Source organism: Dasypus novemcinctus, chromosome 4 (genome assembly GCF_030445035.2).
Source record: "Dasypus novemcinctus isolate mDasNov1 chromosome 4, mDasNov1.1.hap2, whole genome shotgun sequence".
Classification (NCBI taxonomy): domain Eukaryota; kingdom Metazoa; phylum Chordata; class Mammalia; order Cingulata; family Dasypodidae; genus Dasypus; species Dasypus novemcinctus.
In genome coordinates this window covers 114682538-114699248 of record NC_080676.1, presented here as the reverse complement: position 1 = coordinate 114699248, position 16711 = coordinate 114682538, and the positions used below count along the sequence as shown (strand labels likewise).

At 35.9% G+C, this 16711-nt stretch overlaps 1 pseudogene; it reads right to left on the bottom strand.

Moving 5' to 3' along the window:
- Positions 1 to 11111: 11111 nt before the first annotated feature.
- On the bottom strand, positions 11112 to 12547 carry LOC101428190 (ras GTPase-activating protein-binding protein 2 pseudogene; annotated as a pseudogene).
- Between the last annotated feature and the right edge of the window lie 4164 nt (positions 12548 to 16711).

Genomic DNA, 16711 nt, shown 5'->3' with positions numbered 1-16711 from the left:
TTTACATTTTGGACCACACAATTTTATAAATTCTGATGAAATTTAACATGGCCTGTATCTGTCATTGCAAGATCATATAGAACACTTTCAATGCCCCTAAAATGTTCCATCTAATCTATTCCTCCCTTCCCCTCCCTTCGGGACCCTTGGAAACCACCTAACTTCGCCCCTTGAAGAACAAGATTCATAGTTACAACATTTTTGATGGCTTAACATATTGGCCTGTCCTCCCCCACCAGGCATTGTCTAGGCTCTCAAGAGCCTCCCTCCCATCTATTTGAGAACATAGCAGGACTCCCCAGGATGGGTCCAACACCTTCCCACTCATTATGTGGGTCACCACCCACTGATATAACACATGATGGCAAGCTGTACACTCACACACTCCCCAGAAGCCTGCTTCAGGTGTGCCCTGTCCCACATGTCCTCCACATCCAACACCCTAAACCAGTAACCTTCCCCTGCCACATTGCCAAAAGAACATACCCAATGTTGTAGTTTCAACCACATACCTGCAAATCCCCAGGGTTTATCTGCTTCCTCCCCTAACCCTCCCCCCAGTTCCATGGACAATGCAAGCCACCCTCCCCATTCTACCCCCCTAACAAACAAGCCCCACCTAACCCAACTATAACACTGCACCACTGTCATGCCCATGCACTGCACAACTATGCACTTCCAGCTTATCATAGATTTTGCCCATATGGACATTGGCTCATAGCCTTCTCCCATTCTGTCTCTTGTAAACCTATCTTCCAGACTCTAACTCTGTGAATCTGCTCAGTTTGCTTAGTTCATATCAGTGAGGTTTTGTAATATTTGTCCTTCAGTGCCTGGCTTGCTTCACTCAACATAAAGTCTTCAAGATTCATCCATGTTATCCCATGTGCTAATATTGCTTTCTCTCTTACAGCTGAGTAATATTCCATTGTATGTATATACCACAATTTGTTTAGCCGTTCATCTGCTGATGGACATTTGGATTGCTTATAAGTTTTTGTGATAGTGAATATGGCTGCTATGAACATTGGTGTGCATATTTCTGTTCATGTCCCTGCTTTCAATTCTTCTGAGTATGTACCCAGTAGGGGGAATTCTAGATCATACAGCAGTTCTGTAGTCAGCTTCCTGAGGGAGTACCAAACTGTCCTCCACAATGGCTGCACCATTCTATATTCCCACCAGCAGTGGGTAAGTGTTCCCATTCCTCCATATCTTCACCAACACTTGTAGTCCTCTGTTTTTTTAAATAGTCACCAGTCTTTTGGGTGTAAGACGATACCTTATTGTAGTTTTGATTTACATTTCTCTAATAGCTAGTGATGTTGAACATCTTTTCATGTGCAGGAAATGCATTCTTTATAAGAATTTCTAAAGACTTGTAATGACTCTGCACAATTCCCATGGTGGGGAGATCTAGGTATCTAGCAAATAAAACATTAATCCTTAAATGAATATAAGTGGGAATGTTTTTTAAAAGAACCTTAAGAAGTAATGTAGTAAAAAGTTCTGTTTGTGTATATCTGGATCCTATTTTTTTCCTTTCCAAAAGTGAGATCTGAGAGGGGCCCACCCTGACAACTATGCATTGGTAGAGGCACTTCAAATGTTTTCGTCATAGTTAACCATCGATCACAATATTCATCATGTATGAACTGTACCTTTATCTTAAAATATATATGTAAATCCAGAGGATTAAAACAGTGTAGCTAAATACATGAACATTTATGTTTTTGCCATATGTTATGAATAATTATAATACTGTACTAAGGAATCATTTAGGAAGAATATGGGATTGTTTGTGAGGAACTGTTTATGGCAGTAATAACACTAGCAAAATTAAAATCTCTTCTACCACTCAAAATTCTATTTTAAATCAGACTGACACACTGTGGAATCCTAGATATGTCTCTTCATTGATTCAGGGTAAGTGTATTTTGTAATATAAGAAATAATCAAGGTAAAGTTCAGAATCATAAAATACAGAAAAGAGGGGTACTTTGAGAGGGAAAAACTTTTTGAAAAGGCTAAATTTGTGGATATATATAGCTTCAGCAAAATAAATATTAATTTAATTGCTTGTACCATGAAACCCAGTTACAGAAAAGATATTTGACATCAAGCCTTGCATGAAAATCTGTCAAAATTCAAGACTAGTAGCTCTTCACTTGATTTAACAAATTTATTAATACAAATCTAGTGATTTCATAATTGTTTTTCTTTATCCAGTCTTTGGTACTTGATTCTGCCACTATATTTCATGAAATTTTATTCTTTCTCGTTTCCTTTTATGCTATATATCATAAATAAATAAGGCAGCAACAGTAAGATGAAAGAAAATAAAGTTAGAAAGTTTCAAGAAAGATGAAAAAATGATCTTTTGATTTAGGGATCCCAATGAATCACAAAAAGATAAAATAAAAAGAAATGTAAACCAAAATACTAAAAGCAATGGAAAATTCTCAAAAGTCCCAGAGGAAAAAGGCCAACTATTTACAAAGAAGCAACAATAAGACTGATTTCTCAACAACAAGGAAAGACATATGATGGCAAAATCGTATCTTCAGTTTGCTGAGAGAAAATAACTACACACCTAAAATATATTCTCATTGACACTATATTTCAGGAACAAAGATCAAATAGACACATTTACAGGCAACAATAACAACAATAAAAAGAAAGAGAAGAATGCCAGTGGTAACTCATCACTGAGCAAAGTTCTAGGGAATACCCTTAACTTAAACTTAGGAAATTGATTGGGCAAGCAAGTGAGAGATGCAAAAAACATGCTTAGAATATAAGCATACAAAAAGGTGTTTAATGTTTGGGGAAATACATAAAATAAATTTTAACCAAAAGCATGATTGTTTATTTACCTTAAATTACATCAAATTGTCTTGGTTAGAGATGCAGTGACTACAAAATGACTTATTATCAGAAAATAACAAATAAAATAGAATCCTAGCCCACATCAAAAAATGTCCTTATGAATTAAAGACTTAATTGTAAAAAGCAAAACTGTTAGGCTTTCAAACAATATGGGAGAATACTATAAATTTTCAGTAAAGGTAAATTCCCTACGAGTAAAGTGTGAAACAGAGAAAAAACTTATGAATTTGACTATATTAAAACAGAAACTTTTGTTAATCAAAATTTACCATAAAGAACATGTAATGATATTCTGCAAAATAAGAGAATATTTGCAATATGTGAAAATGACAAATCCAGAATTATATAATTATATAATATATACCTCCTAATTTTCCATAAGACAGATGAAAAAAGGAATGTGAACAAATAAATTTAATAAGCATTTCATGAAAAAGTAAAATGAATGTACAGTGAACTTAGTAAAAGATGCTTAAATTCAGTACTAATAAGGGAAAAGCAAAAGAGTAAATAATTTTACCAGAATCACAAAAATAAAAGTTGATATGAAGTGTTTGTAAGGGTGAAACATTCAGAACTCTTATTCAATAGTGATGTTTAGTGTACACTGGTAATATTGCTTTGAAAATCAATTTTATAATATGGAATAAATATATTTTATGACCTGACAATTCTACTAATAGGCTTATATTGTAAAGAGATTCTTCCCCATGCAGTCTAGGAGATATGTGCAAAAAGCTGAAACTAACCCAAAGGTCATATAAATTGTCTATTTTCTTCATAAAATACATTATTATGCAGCAATGAAAATGAATTAATGATTGCAGCAATCATCAACATGGATAATTCTCAGTACCACACATAAATGAAAAACAAGTTGCAGAAAAATACATACTATATGATTCTAATTATATGAAATTCAATAACATGCAAATGTGTTATAAACACTGAGAAAAGCAAAAAAATGCTATAAACAATATTTAGCCCAGGGATTTTGGGGGGAGGGATTTAGAAAGGAAGATGATAGCTACCAGGGGGGACAAACCAAGAGGTTTAAAATACAGTTATTTCTAAAAGTGGGTGGTGAAAAACAGATTTTTATTGCTATTATTTTTCTCTCAACTTTTTGTATTTTTTAAAATTTAACAATAAATAAACTTATTTATAAAAAGTAGGACCTCTGTAGTCAGCTTATGTTAGCCCTACTCTGCCTCTTTGTGACTGTGTAAATTTGGATGATTTATTTAAATTCTTTGTGCCTCAGTTTTCTCTTTAGGTAAATGGAAATGGTAATGATACCTTCACAGGGAAGTGAGGATTAAATAATTTTCTATTAAATGGCTATTTCAGTACCTAATACACAAAGAGTACTCAATAACTGTTCACAATTTTTTAATAATTCATATTTTAAAGAATATGTCTTCGAAGAATGAATATGAATGAATATAGAGGAACAGAATGTTAAATGTGGGGAGGTTAGAGACATCATGATGACTGACACAATCTATGTTTTGTCATGTAAAAGGGTTGTTCCTGTGACAATTGTCTTTCACCAAAATGTTCCAGTACATCTTAGGTCTCTAGCCACCCTTTTAGATATATTATAGTTGTGCAACACAAATTTGCTTTACTCCTCACAAATCTATGCATTTTGTATTCTAAGTCAGTGTTAAAAGTCTTTTTTAAATTTGATTTTTGAAATTGATTTTATTTTTTAAAAAAGCTTTAGATTACATAAATATTATGTAAAAAATATGAGTTTCCCACACACCCCATCCCCTCCCCCTCCCACACTTTCCCCACTAACATCTTTCATTAGTGTGTACATTTGTTACTATTGATAAACACATATTAAAGCATTGCTACTAGCCGTGGTCTATAGTTTGCATTATAGTTTACACTTTGCCCCACACAATTTTATAGGTTTTGACATAATGTATGATGACCTGTATCCACCATTGCAATGGCATGCAGGAAAATGCCAATGTTTCAAAAATAACCCATGTTGCACCAATTCTTCCTTGTCCCTCACCTCAAACCTCTGGTGGCCACACCCTTAATATCAATGTTACAAGTTCTTCCATTGTTAGAATAATAGTAAGTCTACTTTAGTCCATATTGCATTCCCCCTTATGTTTGTTCATTCTTCAGTCTCAAAGGTTTGGGGATGGTGATGCTCACCGCTACTGATTGAGAGAGGGCTTAGATCCCATGGGGAAGACAGCTGCAACTGTTTTGCTTGTCATTGTAGATACTCTGTTTTTTGGAATGGGTATTGTCTATCATCATCCTTTTCTTAGTTGTCCTGGGCAAGCCCAATGAACTAGAGAGTAGATATTGCAACTCTGAGATTCAGAAACATTAACAGACATTGAGCACATTAACAGACCAAAGATTTATGTCTCTGGGATGTATATTTATAGAATGTAGTGCTAAATGTAGGTTCAAATAGAAGGGGCAGGAGGACCATGTATAGGGAAGTTATAAATGTGTCTAATTCTGTTAAATTGGGAAACATATATTCCAACGTAAGGCCCACTGACAAGATGTCTAGTTTCTGGGTTTTTTTGCCTTGCCAATAGTGTCTAGATGTCTCTAGAGCCCTCAAGAGTCTCCTTGTTTGAGGCATTGTTGACTGTGGCAGTCAATGAGATCCTCCTGAGACATGCCTATGTGTAACCTCTAGAATGACCTCCTGACCCACTTTAAAATCATAAAACTCATTTGTATTTGTCATTTTCCCCTTTGGTTTAGGTATTTTTTCAAATGCATCACTAGTTGGTGCTTGGTAATAATCCCTTGGTGCCAGGGAGATTCAACCCAGGAGTCATGTCCCAGGCCAGGGGAAAGGTAGTGCTCTTTATGTTGGGTTTTGTTTAGAGAAAGGCCACGTTTAAGTAACAAGGAGGCTTTCAAGAGGTAACTAGGCTAAGTTTCAATTTCACTAGAATAAGGTTTATAAGTACAACAATCAATATCAAGGGTCTGCGCATAATTGTCTGCCCTCTTTCATTAGGCACTGTCCATGTACTCAGGGGGTTCTTGTCAACAGGATGTGGTAGGACTTGCAAGGATGGGAATACAATATTCTTTCAGTTATTGTGTGGGTCTCTACCAACTGAGACAACACTTCATGACCACATAAACATATTTATATGCCATAGAGGCATGCCCCAAGTGCAGCCCTCCCCACATATTCCCCAATCAAACGTCCCACACCAGTGATGTTTCCCTGAACAGTTGTGACCCTTCTGCCATCCAAAACCTTCCCCAAAACAAAGCAAAAAGAATCAATAGATAAAAATAAGAAAATAAAATAATAATAATGAAAACAAGTAAAATTTAAAAGTTAAAAATAAAAATACATAAAAATACTTTACATTGCACTTTCATCATCATAAGATTTGCTAGCTTTTTTAGATAGTGAAAAGTTCTTCCATATGTTCCCCCAGAGTCTTTTTTTTTTTTTGCTTTTTCTTATTTTTTTTTTTAGGTTATAAAAAAGTTACATAGAAAAAATAGGGGATTCCCATATACCAAAACTCCTACCCCTCTCTCACTCTGCTTTATTAATAACATCTTACATGAGTATGGTACATTTGTTATAGTTGATGTACAAATATTGAAGCATTGCTACTAACCACGATCAAGGGTTTCCATTATGGTTTACATTTTGCACTGTACAACTTCATAGGTTTTGACAAAATGTACAATGGCCTGTATCAATCATTGCAAGATAATGCAGAACAATTCCAATGCCCTAAAAATGCCCAGTGTTCCATCTATTCTATTCTTCCCTTCCCCTCAGTACAGGAACTGTGGTAAGCCATAGGTTTCAATTTTTGAAAAGTAAGTTTCATAGTTACATGCATTAATATTGAAGGCTTGACAGATTGGTCTGTTTTCTTTTATAAGGCACTACCCATGTTCTCAAGAGATTCTTGCCCCTCTAATTGAGAACATAGAAGGACTCTCCAAAGAATGACAGAGGATCATCATCTCATGCAAAATTACAAAGTATACAAAAATTAACTCAAGATGGATCAAAGAGCTAAATATAAGAGCCAAAACCATAAAGCTCCTAGAAGATAATGTAGGGAAGAATCTATGAGATTTTGGAGCAGGAAATGGTTTCATGAATTTTACACCCAAAGCATGAGCAACAAAAGTAAATAAATAAATGTGAACTCCTCAAAATAAAAAAAAAAAAAGTGCACCTCAAAGGACTTTATCAAGAAAGTGAAAAGGCAGATTACTTAATGGGAGAAAATATTTGATAGCCATTTATCCTGATAAGGGCCTAATATCCAGCATATAAAAAGAAATCCTACATTTCAAAGATAAAAAGACAAACTACCCATTTAAAAAATGGGCAAGAGATTTGAATAGACACTTCTCCAAAGAAGAAATATCTATGGCTAAAAAGCACATTAAAAGATACTTAAAATCACTAACTATCAGGGAAATGCAAATCAAAACTACAGTTAGACATCTTCTTACACCCATTAGACTGGAGGCTATTAAAAATCAGAGAACTACAAGTGTTAAAGAGGATGTAAGGGAAAGGAAACCCTCATCTACTGGTTGAAACATAGAATGGTGCAGACATTGGGGAGGGCAGTTTGGCGGTTCCTCAGGAAGCTAACTTACAACTGCCATATGATCCAACAATCTCACTTCTGGGTATATACCAAGAAGAATTGAAAGCAGGCACACTAGCAGATACTTTCACACTGATGTTCATAGCAGCATTATTCACTATTGCCAAAAGTTGGAAGCAACCCAAGTTTCCATCAACAGATGAATGGATAAAAAAATAATGGTATATATTTATACAATGGTATATTATTCAGACCTTATTTTGAGTGAAGTCAGTCCGTCACTGGAAGACAAATATTACACGACCTCACTGATATGATTCAAGCAAATTGAGAAGATTCACAGAGCTAGAGCCTGGAAGATAGGTTATCAGGAGAGAGAAAGGGAGTAGAGTGTGGTGAACCAATGCTCAATATGGGCAAAACTTATGATAAGGCCGAAGGGGGTGATGGTTGGACAGTGATGTGATTGGGGTTGACATTGCTAGACTGTGAAGAAGAATAGGGTAGGGGAGTTGGTTTGGTTTATCCATGGAACTGGGGAGAAGCTTGAGGAAGGAACAGGTGAACTCCAGGGATTTTTATGTCTGGTTAAATCTACAGTTGTGGGAATGTTCTTTTACAAACATGGCAGGGGAGTGTTACTGGCGCAGGGCATGGGGTAGGGAGATATGCAGAATGGGGTACACCTGGGGCATGTTTCTAAGGAATATGAAAGCATTCATCTTGTCCTAGTGTGTTATCTCAGTGGATGGAGACCAACATAATAAACAAAAGTCTTTAAATTATCTCCATTTTAAAATTGCTAACTCATTCCAAATTGTCATTTTTAAAAATACGGGCAATTAAAGTAGTTGTGTTATTTTTTACATTATACATTTATGCATTGGCATTCAATTAGATTAAAAATTTAAATTAACTACAGCATAATAGACAGTTTGATAGGGGGTAGAAATTTGAATTACTGTGTTTTGTAAATGAAAAGAAATATGTTCTTTTATCAAAAACTGTATACATTAAGTCATGGTAAACAAGGTTTCTATTAATAATTTTACTGCCAAATTTTTATTGCATGAGAGAGAAATGAAACCATATTTTATTTAAGGGTTCTTTTAAATATTGTGGTGCCAAATGATTTCATGTGATGCTTAAACTAAGAAACAAATGTTTAAAAAATATAGGATCACTGATGAAAAATAATTCTATCCTAAGATATGTTTACATATATATAAATATATAACTATTCTAAGCTTAGATTTGAAAATACAATGGAATAGCTAAAAGAGAAAATCTATTATGAGATAAAATAAAGATCACATTGTTATAATTTAAACTAAGACGAAAGAATCGAATTACTCCAAAAGGATGGCTAAATAGAAACTATGAGTATATTTTACCCTCATGTAAGTACAGCTATTTTAAGCATTGCAAATCAAAGGTCATAAACAGAATGAAGAAGGCAAAGATATCAATCGAGGGAAGAATAGGTGTAGCAAGAGGGCATTTTTGGGACATTGGAATTGTCCTTCATGCCATTGCAATGACAGATACAGGCCATTATGCATTTTGTCAAAACCTATAAAATTCTGAGAGGCAAAGTGTAAACTATAATGTAAACTATAGACCAAGGTTAGTAGCAATGCTTCAATATGTGTTCATCAATTGTAACAAATGTACCACATTAATGAAAAATGTTAATGTGAGAAAGTATGAGAGGGGGAGAGGGTGGGGCATATGGGAATCCCCTATGATTTTAATGTAACATTTATGTAATCTAAAGTGTCTTCAAAAGTAAAAAATATATATTTTAAAAAAGAATTAAGAAAAACAATTAGACCCTAGGCAGCCTCAAAAAGTAACTGGTTTAGGTAAGCCGATATGACTCAGGCAACTGAGTGCCTACCACATGGGAGATCTGGGTTTTGGTTCCCAGTGCTTCCTAAAAAAAGACAGCAAGCTGGCAAAAAAGGCAGGCACAGAGAGCTGACATAACAAGATGACAAAACAAGACACAAGAAGAAAAACATAGCAGAAGTTCCTGGTGCCTTCTAAAGAAAAATGAGCAAGACAGCAAGCTGATGCGGTGGGCATACACAGCAAGCTGACACACATGATGATGCAACAAGAGACACAAGAGCAAAACACAATAAGAGGGAGGCGGACTTGGCCCAATGGATAGGGTGTCCGCCTATTACATGGGAGGTCCGTGATTCAAACCCCCGGCCTCCTTGACCCATGTGGAGCTAGCCCATGCCCAGTGCTGATGTGCGCAAAGAATGCCCTGCCATGCAAGGGTGTCCCCCATGTAGGGGAGCCCCACGCGCGAGGAGTGTGCCCCATAAGGAGAGCTGCCCAGCATGAAAGAAAGTGCAGCCTGCCCAAGAATGGCACCACACGCATGGAGAACTGACACAAGATGATGCAACAAAAAAAACACAGATTCCTGGTGCCACTGATAAGGATAGAAGCAGTCACAGAAGAACACACAACGACTGGACACAGAAAGCAGACAACTGGGGGAGGGGAGAAGGAAGGGGAGAAAAATAAATAAAATAAATAAATAAAACCCACAATGAATGACACAGCAAAGGTGGGAACAGAGGTGGCTCAAGTGATTAGGTGCCTCCCTCCCATATGGGATATCCTGGGTTCAGTTCCCAGTCGTCCTAAAGACACAGCACACAGCAAATCCAAACAGTGAGGTGGTAGGTGAAATAAATAAATAAAGTAAATCTCAAAAAAAAAAAAAAAAAGTAACTGGTTTTCATATGTTTGGAATGTATAGGTAGTCACTAACCCTAAATATAAGTCTTAAATAAAAATAATTTCATGAAAAAAATAATGTGATTTTCCACTCAATAGGGCTGTTGAAATGTTAATTGTTTCAGTGATAACTCTGGCCATGAAAATAATGCCCATGAAGATTTATGAACAGCAGTCTTTTAGCAAAACTTTCTGTATTTCAAAATATGCCATAAAGAACATAGAATGATAATCTTCAAAATAAGATAATATTTGTGATATGTGAAATTGATAAAGAAATCCAGAAATTATGTATGTATATATAATGTATACCTCCTAAATTCCAGTAAGACAGATGAAAAAGAAAATTGAGCAAATGAGTTACACAAGCACCACATGAAATGTAATAATGAGTGTACAGTAAACATATTAATAGATTCTGTACTAATAAGGGAAAAGCAAAGTGAGTGAAATATAATTTTACAAGTTTGTTGTGATGGAATACATTGAAAAACATATGTTCAGGGAGTAGATGTAGCTCAAGTGGTTGAAAGCCTGTTTCCCATATATGAGGTCCTGGGTTCAATCATTGGTACCTCCTAAAAACAGACAAAAAACACCTCTCATTGGGGAGCAGAGGTAGGTTCCCCAGTAACTCCTAATATATATATATATATGTGTGTGTGTGTGTGTACATATATATATACACACACATATATATGTATGTATGTATATATCCAGTGGGCAGCTGGTGAAGGATCTGGAACTTGGATAAATGGAATTTAATTATATAGCATTAGATGTATAAATATGTGACAGTTGATAAGAATGCAAACACGATGAATAATGTACCACTGCTAAAACCTTGCCAATAGTGGAGCTTCAGTGACCCTGTCCTGTAAAGCAGCCTTCCTTCCATTTGGTTCCTCTTCCAGAGCCAAGTTTCTGTACCATGCCTCCTCTTGGAGGAGGTCCTCTTCCACCATGGTCACACATCATTTCACCACCCATTCTTCCATGTATACCATCAGGACGTCTATCACTACACCTAATATCCCTGAGATCATAACCGTCACCTCTGGTTTCCTTCTCTCTTGCAGCTCTTGTTTTTTTCTCTTCCACATTTAAACATATTTCCCCTTGAAACATAATTGGTTTTGCAATTAAGATTTTCTGATCTGGTTCTGAGTCATCAAAAACCACAAATCCAAAATTTGGGCATTTTCCTCCAACATCCTTGGTATTGATGCAAAATTCCACAACATATCCAGAACTCATGAAGAATTCCTTCAATTCATTTTCATCAATATCATGTGGGAAATTATCAAACAAAAGTTGATGACTTTCTGGATAGTGAATTATTCTACAGTTATCAGATTCATTATGTTCAATACTTCCTCTTCTTGGTCTTGGTCCTCTAGGAGGAAAACCAGATTGCTCTCTAGGTCATTGTTGACACTCATGAGGTGGATGAGACTGAACTTCTGGTTTAGCCTCACCTTTTGGCTGTGAGTATGGTGCATTAACATGGGAAAGAATTCCAGAGGAAGGAACATTACCGCTAGGAGGCAGGTTTTTACTGGTCACTGAAGTCCAAAAGAAAGCCTTTGGTGGTTCTTGGGCAGAGATATAGGTTCTACAGGAAGAGGAGATTAAACTTCTCTAATTCTCCTAAAATTCTTCTCCTCCACTTGAGGTTTCAGCTCTTCCATCTTTGTTTCAGATTCTGGCTCAGGTTAGGGCTCAAGAGAAGAGTCTTCTAAAGGCTCCTCTGTGCCATTAGTCACCCATTAAACACAGGGTGTGCTTCATAGTGACCACTGTTGGCATTTTCTTGGACAGGTTCAGGAGCTGGTTGCCTTTCTTCTTCTTCTACTTCATCTTCCGATTCCTCATCAAGTTCTGGTTCAGAATCACCAAATGCTTCATCTTCATATTGAAACATATCATTATAAACATAAACTTATTTGGAAGAGGTCCTTCAGGAGCCAGAACAAAGTTTTCCATAAACTTGCTCTCTGGCTGTCCACTGTTAGACAGCAAACCCACGACCTGAACAATTACTTCATCACTGAAGGTCGCATGAGCATCCACATGACAATGTTTAGCATGACATTCACTGAAGTTCAGAGATAAAACTTTGTGGTGTATTTCATTTTACTTCCTGAGGCTTTCCACTAGCATCCACTCCACCATGAACAAAGAAGAAATTCCTGCCATAAAATCTGTAAATATTCTGGAGCTTTATTCAGCAAAGTATAATACTGCCTCATAAACTCCCGCCTTACAAGCCGCGTACTGGTGTTCTCCATAATCATTTCACTGCTGTACAACATCAAATGCGCCAACAGCACTGGTGGGTAAATCGCTCAGAGGTCAGCGAGAAAGCTGCTGAGAAGCTGCCTCAAAGGACTCTTCTCATTTTGCCACCTCCTTCCTCCAACAAACCTCAAGCCTCAGAACCGGAAAACCACAAGGTCCTTTCCTTCACAACCTTCCTGGGTGCCAGGCTCTACCGCTAGCGACAAGGAACACTGATGTCCCTTTGCCACGCCCCTTCTTACTGTTTTACCGCTGCCGAAAGGGTCGGGGATCCCCCCAGCACTGTCAGCGAATCATGCATCGCCTTCCTAAGCGGACCCAACCTTCTCGAATCCCTCTGCAGAGCAGCATTCAGTCTAGACATCATTATTAATTACTCAGAGAACAATGTAGGACGTGGAGAAGTTAAGCGATGTGACCAAAGAACCGTAGTTACCAGAAAGAGTAGACTGCAGGCATGGGTAATCTGAATCCAGAACCTGAAACATAAACATTATGCAATATTTACTGTGGTTTCTAAAGGTAAATAGGCTTCAAACATTCATAGAAGGAAAATCAGTTGTGTTGAAATTGAAGTACAAAATTACTTTAAAAGTTATCCGAAGTCAAGCATGCATTAACATTTATAAGAGAATGAGCAAATTATATAATCATAAAATTGATTTTCTTCCAGAAAGAGGAAATATTTCAGTTACTCAAGAGGTGTACTCCTTAAAGAAAGGATAGCTTAAGTAGAAGGTGTGTGAATATTATCTATGCTTATGTAGATTTGATTTTTACACTTTTTTTCATATTTTTATTGTAATTTTCAAGGCTTTTACCTTCTAAAGACTATAAATAATGTGATTCTTTTAATTAGAGAAGTTGTAAGTTTACAAAAAAAACTCATGAAGAAAATACAAAATTGCCTTAAAACCCCATCACACACACACAGTTTTGCCTAGGTTGAATTATTTCTGCATTAATATGGTCTATTTCTTACAATTGATAAAACAATATTATTATAATTATACTCTTAACTATAATTCATAGTTTATATTAGGTTTCACTGTGTTGCCCAGACCTATGGTTTTTTATTTTAATTTTAATTTTAGCAACATATAGACAATCTAAATTTGCCACTTTTAAAACGTTCAAGTATGTAATTCAGTGGTTTTAAATACATTTACCATATTTCTCCACCATCACCACCATCCATTAAAAAACTTTCCTCTCATCCCAAATAGAAACTCTGTATATTTTAAACCTTAACTTTAACTCCTGGTTACCCTGATGTCTGGTAACCTATATTCTAGATTCAGATTACATAAATTTGCTTATTTTAATTCATTCAACAATGAGATCTACAATATCTGTCTTTTTCTGTCTGGCTTTTCACATTCAACTTAATGCATTTATGCATTTTGTCACATGCATCCGAACTTCATTCTTTCTACAGCTGAATATTATCTGGCATACGCATATATCACATTTTGTTATCAGTTCATTTGTTGAAAGACAGTTGGATTGCTTCCATCTTTTGGCAATTGTAAATAATGCTGCTATGAACACTGATAAGCAAATATCTGTTTGATTCCATGCTTTCAATTTTTTTTGAATTGAAGTGGGATTGCTGATTAGAATGGAAATTCTACAAACTGTTTGCCACAGCAGTTGCACCATTTTACACTCCCACCAACAATGAACAAGTGTTCATATTTCTACACAGCTTCCCCATCACTTATTATTTCATGTTTATTTGTTTTTTAAATAATAGCCACTCCAGTGGGTGTGAAGTGGTTTCTCATTGTGATGTTGATTTGCATTTCCCTAATGGCTAATGGTATTGAATGACTTTTCATGCGATTATTGGCCATTGGTATATCTTCTTTGAAGAGATGACTGTTCAAGTGTTTTGTCCATTTTTTAATTAGGCTGTTTGTCATTTTGTTGTTAAGTTGAAAGATTTCTTCATATATTCTGGATATTAAGCCCTTATCAGACATATGGTTTCCTAATGTTTTCTCCAATTCTGTAGGATTTCTGTGATAACTCTTTTGATACACAAAAGTTCTTAATTTTAATCAAGTCCAATTTATCTCATTTTTTCCTTTGTTGCTCATGCATTTAATATAAAGTCTAAGAAGCCATTGCTTAACACAATGTCCTAATGATGCTTCCCTATGTTTTCTTCTAAGAGTTTTTGGCTCTTGTATTTAGATCTTTTAATCATTTTGAGTGAATTTTTGTATATGGTTGGAAGTATGGATCTACAGTAATTCTTTTGAATAAGGATATCCAGTTTTCCCAGTAAAATTTGTTGAAGAGAATATTCTTTACCCATTAAGTAGACTCCTTGCCTTGTCAAAAATCAATTGGCAATAGATGTCAATTCCACTTGTCTATGTGTCTGTTTTTGTGCCAGTACCATGGTATTTGGATTACAGTAGCTTTGTATGAAGTCAAATTTGAGAACTGTGGGTCCTACAATTTTGTTCTCCTTTTTCAAGATGGTTGTGCTATAGATGTGATGATTCCTTTTTACATTTCTGTGAAGAAAGCTGTTGGAAATTTGATTGAGATTACATTGATTCTATAAAGAACTTTGTGTGGAATTGACATCTTGAAGATGTTTTATCTTTAAGGTTTAAGATTAAGATTAAGAAGTTTAATCTTATCTATGAACATGGAATATCCTCCAATTTATTTAGATCTTCTTTAATTTCTTTTAGCAATATTTTGTAGTTCCTGTGTATAAGACCTTTAGATTCTTGGTTAAATTTTTTATTTGATTTCCTCTTCAGATTGTTCAATACATAGAAACACTACAGATTTTTGTGTGCTGATCTTGTATCCTACCATTTTGTTGAATTAGATTACTTCTTCTAATAGCATTGTTGGGATTTTTCAGAATTTTCTGTAAAGGATCATATCATCTGAAAACAGAAAATAAAATTTGCCTCTTCCTTTCCAACTTGGATGCAATTTCTTTTTTTTCCCATACTTGATCTGGCTATAACTTACAGTAAATTGTTGAATAACAGTGGTGACAATGGGCAAATTGTCCTGGAGGGAAAGTTTTCAGTCTTTCACCACTGATTAAGAGGTTAGCTGTGAGTTTTTAATACATGCCCTTTATCATGTTGAGGAAGTTACCTTGTTTTAGTTTGCCAAAGGACTGCAAAAGCAAATACCAGAAATGTGTTGGCTTTTATAATGGGGATTTACTTGGGGTAAAATCTTACACTTCCAAGGCCATGAAATGTCCAAATGAGGCATCAGTAGCGATGTTTTCTCATCAAAGTCAGCTGCCATGTGGTGAAACAAGATGACCAGAGATAATCTGCTGAGGTCTCTGCCTTCCCATCTAGAATATCTTGTTGGAGCTCAACTGAAGTCTTCTTTCTTTCCATGCATCCTCTATCAGTCTCAGCTGTTCCACCTTCTTCCCCAGTTCAGCTGCAAGCTATCAGGCATATGGCTCATCTCTTCCTGGGCCTCAGTTCATTGAACCTCTCAGGGGACTTCTCTCCTTGCAGCTCAGCTGTGGGTGAAACTGGAGTCCTTTCTCTCACACTGCAGGAAAGGTATGGTGGCTTCCTTTTTCTCTGTATGTGTCAATCTCTCCCTGTGTTGCCATTTATATCAAACTCAGCAAGAGGGTAGAAACTCAATCTGAGTCACCCCTCACTAACAGTCCAATCAAAAGAATCTCACACCCACAGGAATGAATTAATTCAAACAGATAAGCTTTCTCTTTTAGGGGTTCACCAAGTCCAAACTGTCACACCTTCTATTCATAGTTATCTAAGTGTTTTATCAAGAAGTGCTGGATTTTGTCAAATGCTTTTTCTGCATCAATTGACATGATCATGTGTCTTTTCACCCTTCATTCTGCTAAAGAGGTGTGTTGCATAGAATTGTTTTTATTATGTTGAAGCGCCCTTGCATTCCTGGGGTAAATCCCTCTCATTCATGGTGTATAATTCCTTTAATGTACTGCTGTAATCAGCTTTCTAGTATTTTACTGAGGATTGTTGTTTTGATATTCACAAGGGATATTGATCTACAATATTCTTTAATTGCAGTATCTTTATCTCACTTTGGTAGTATAGTGATGTCAGCCTCATAGTTTGAGTTGTGAAATGGTCCCTGCTCTTTAGGTTTTGGAAGGAGTTTGA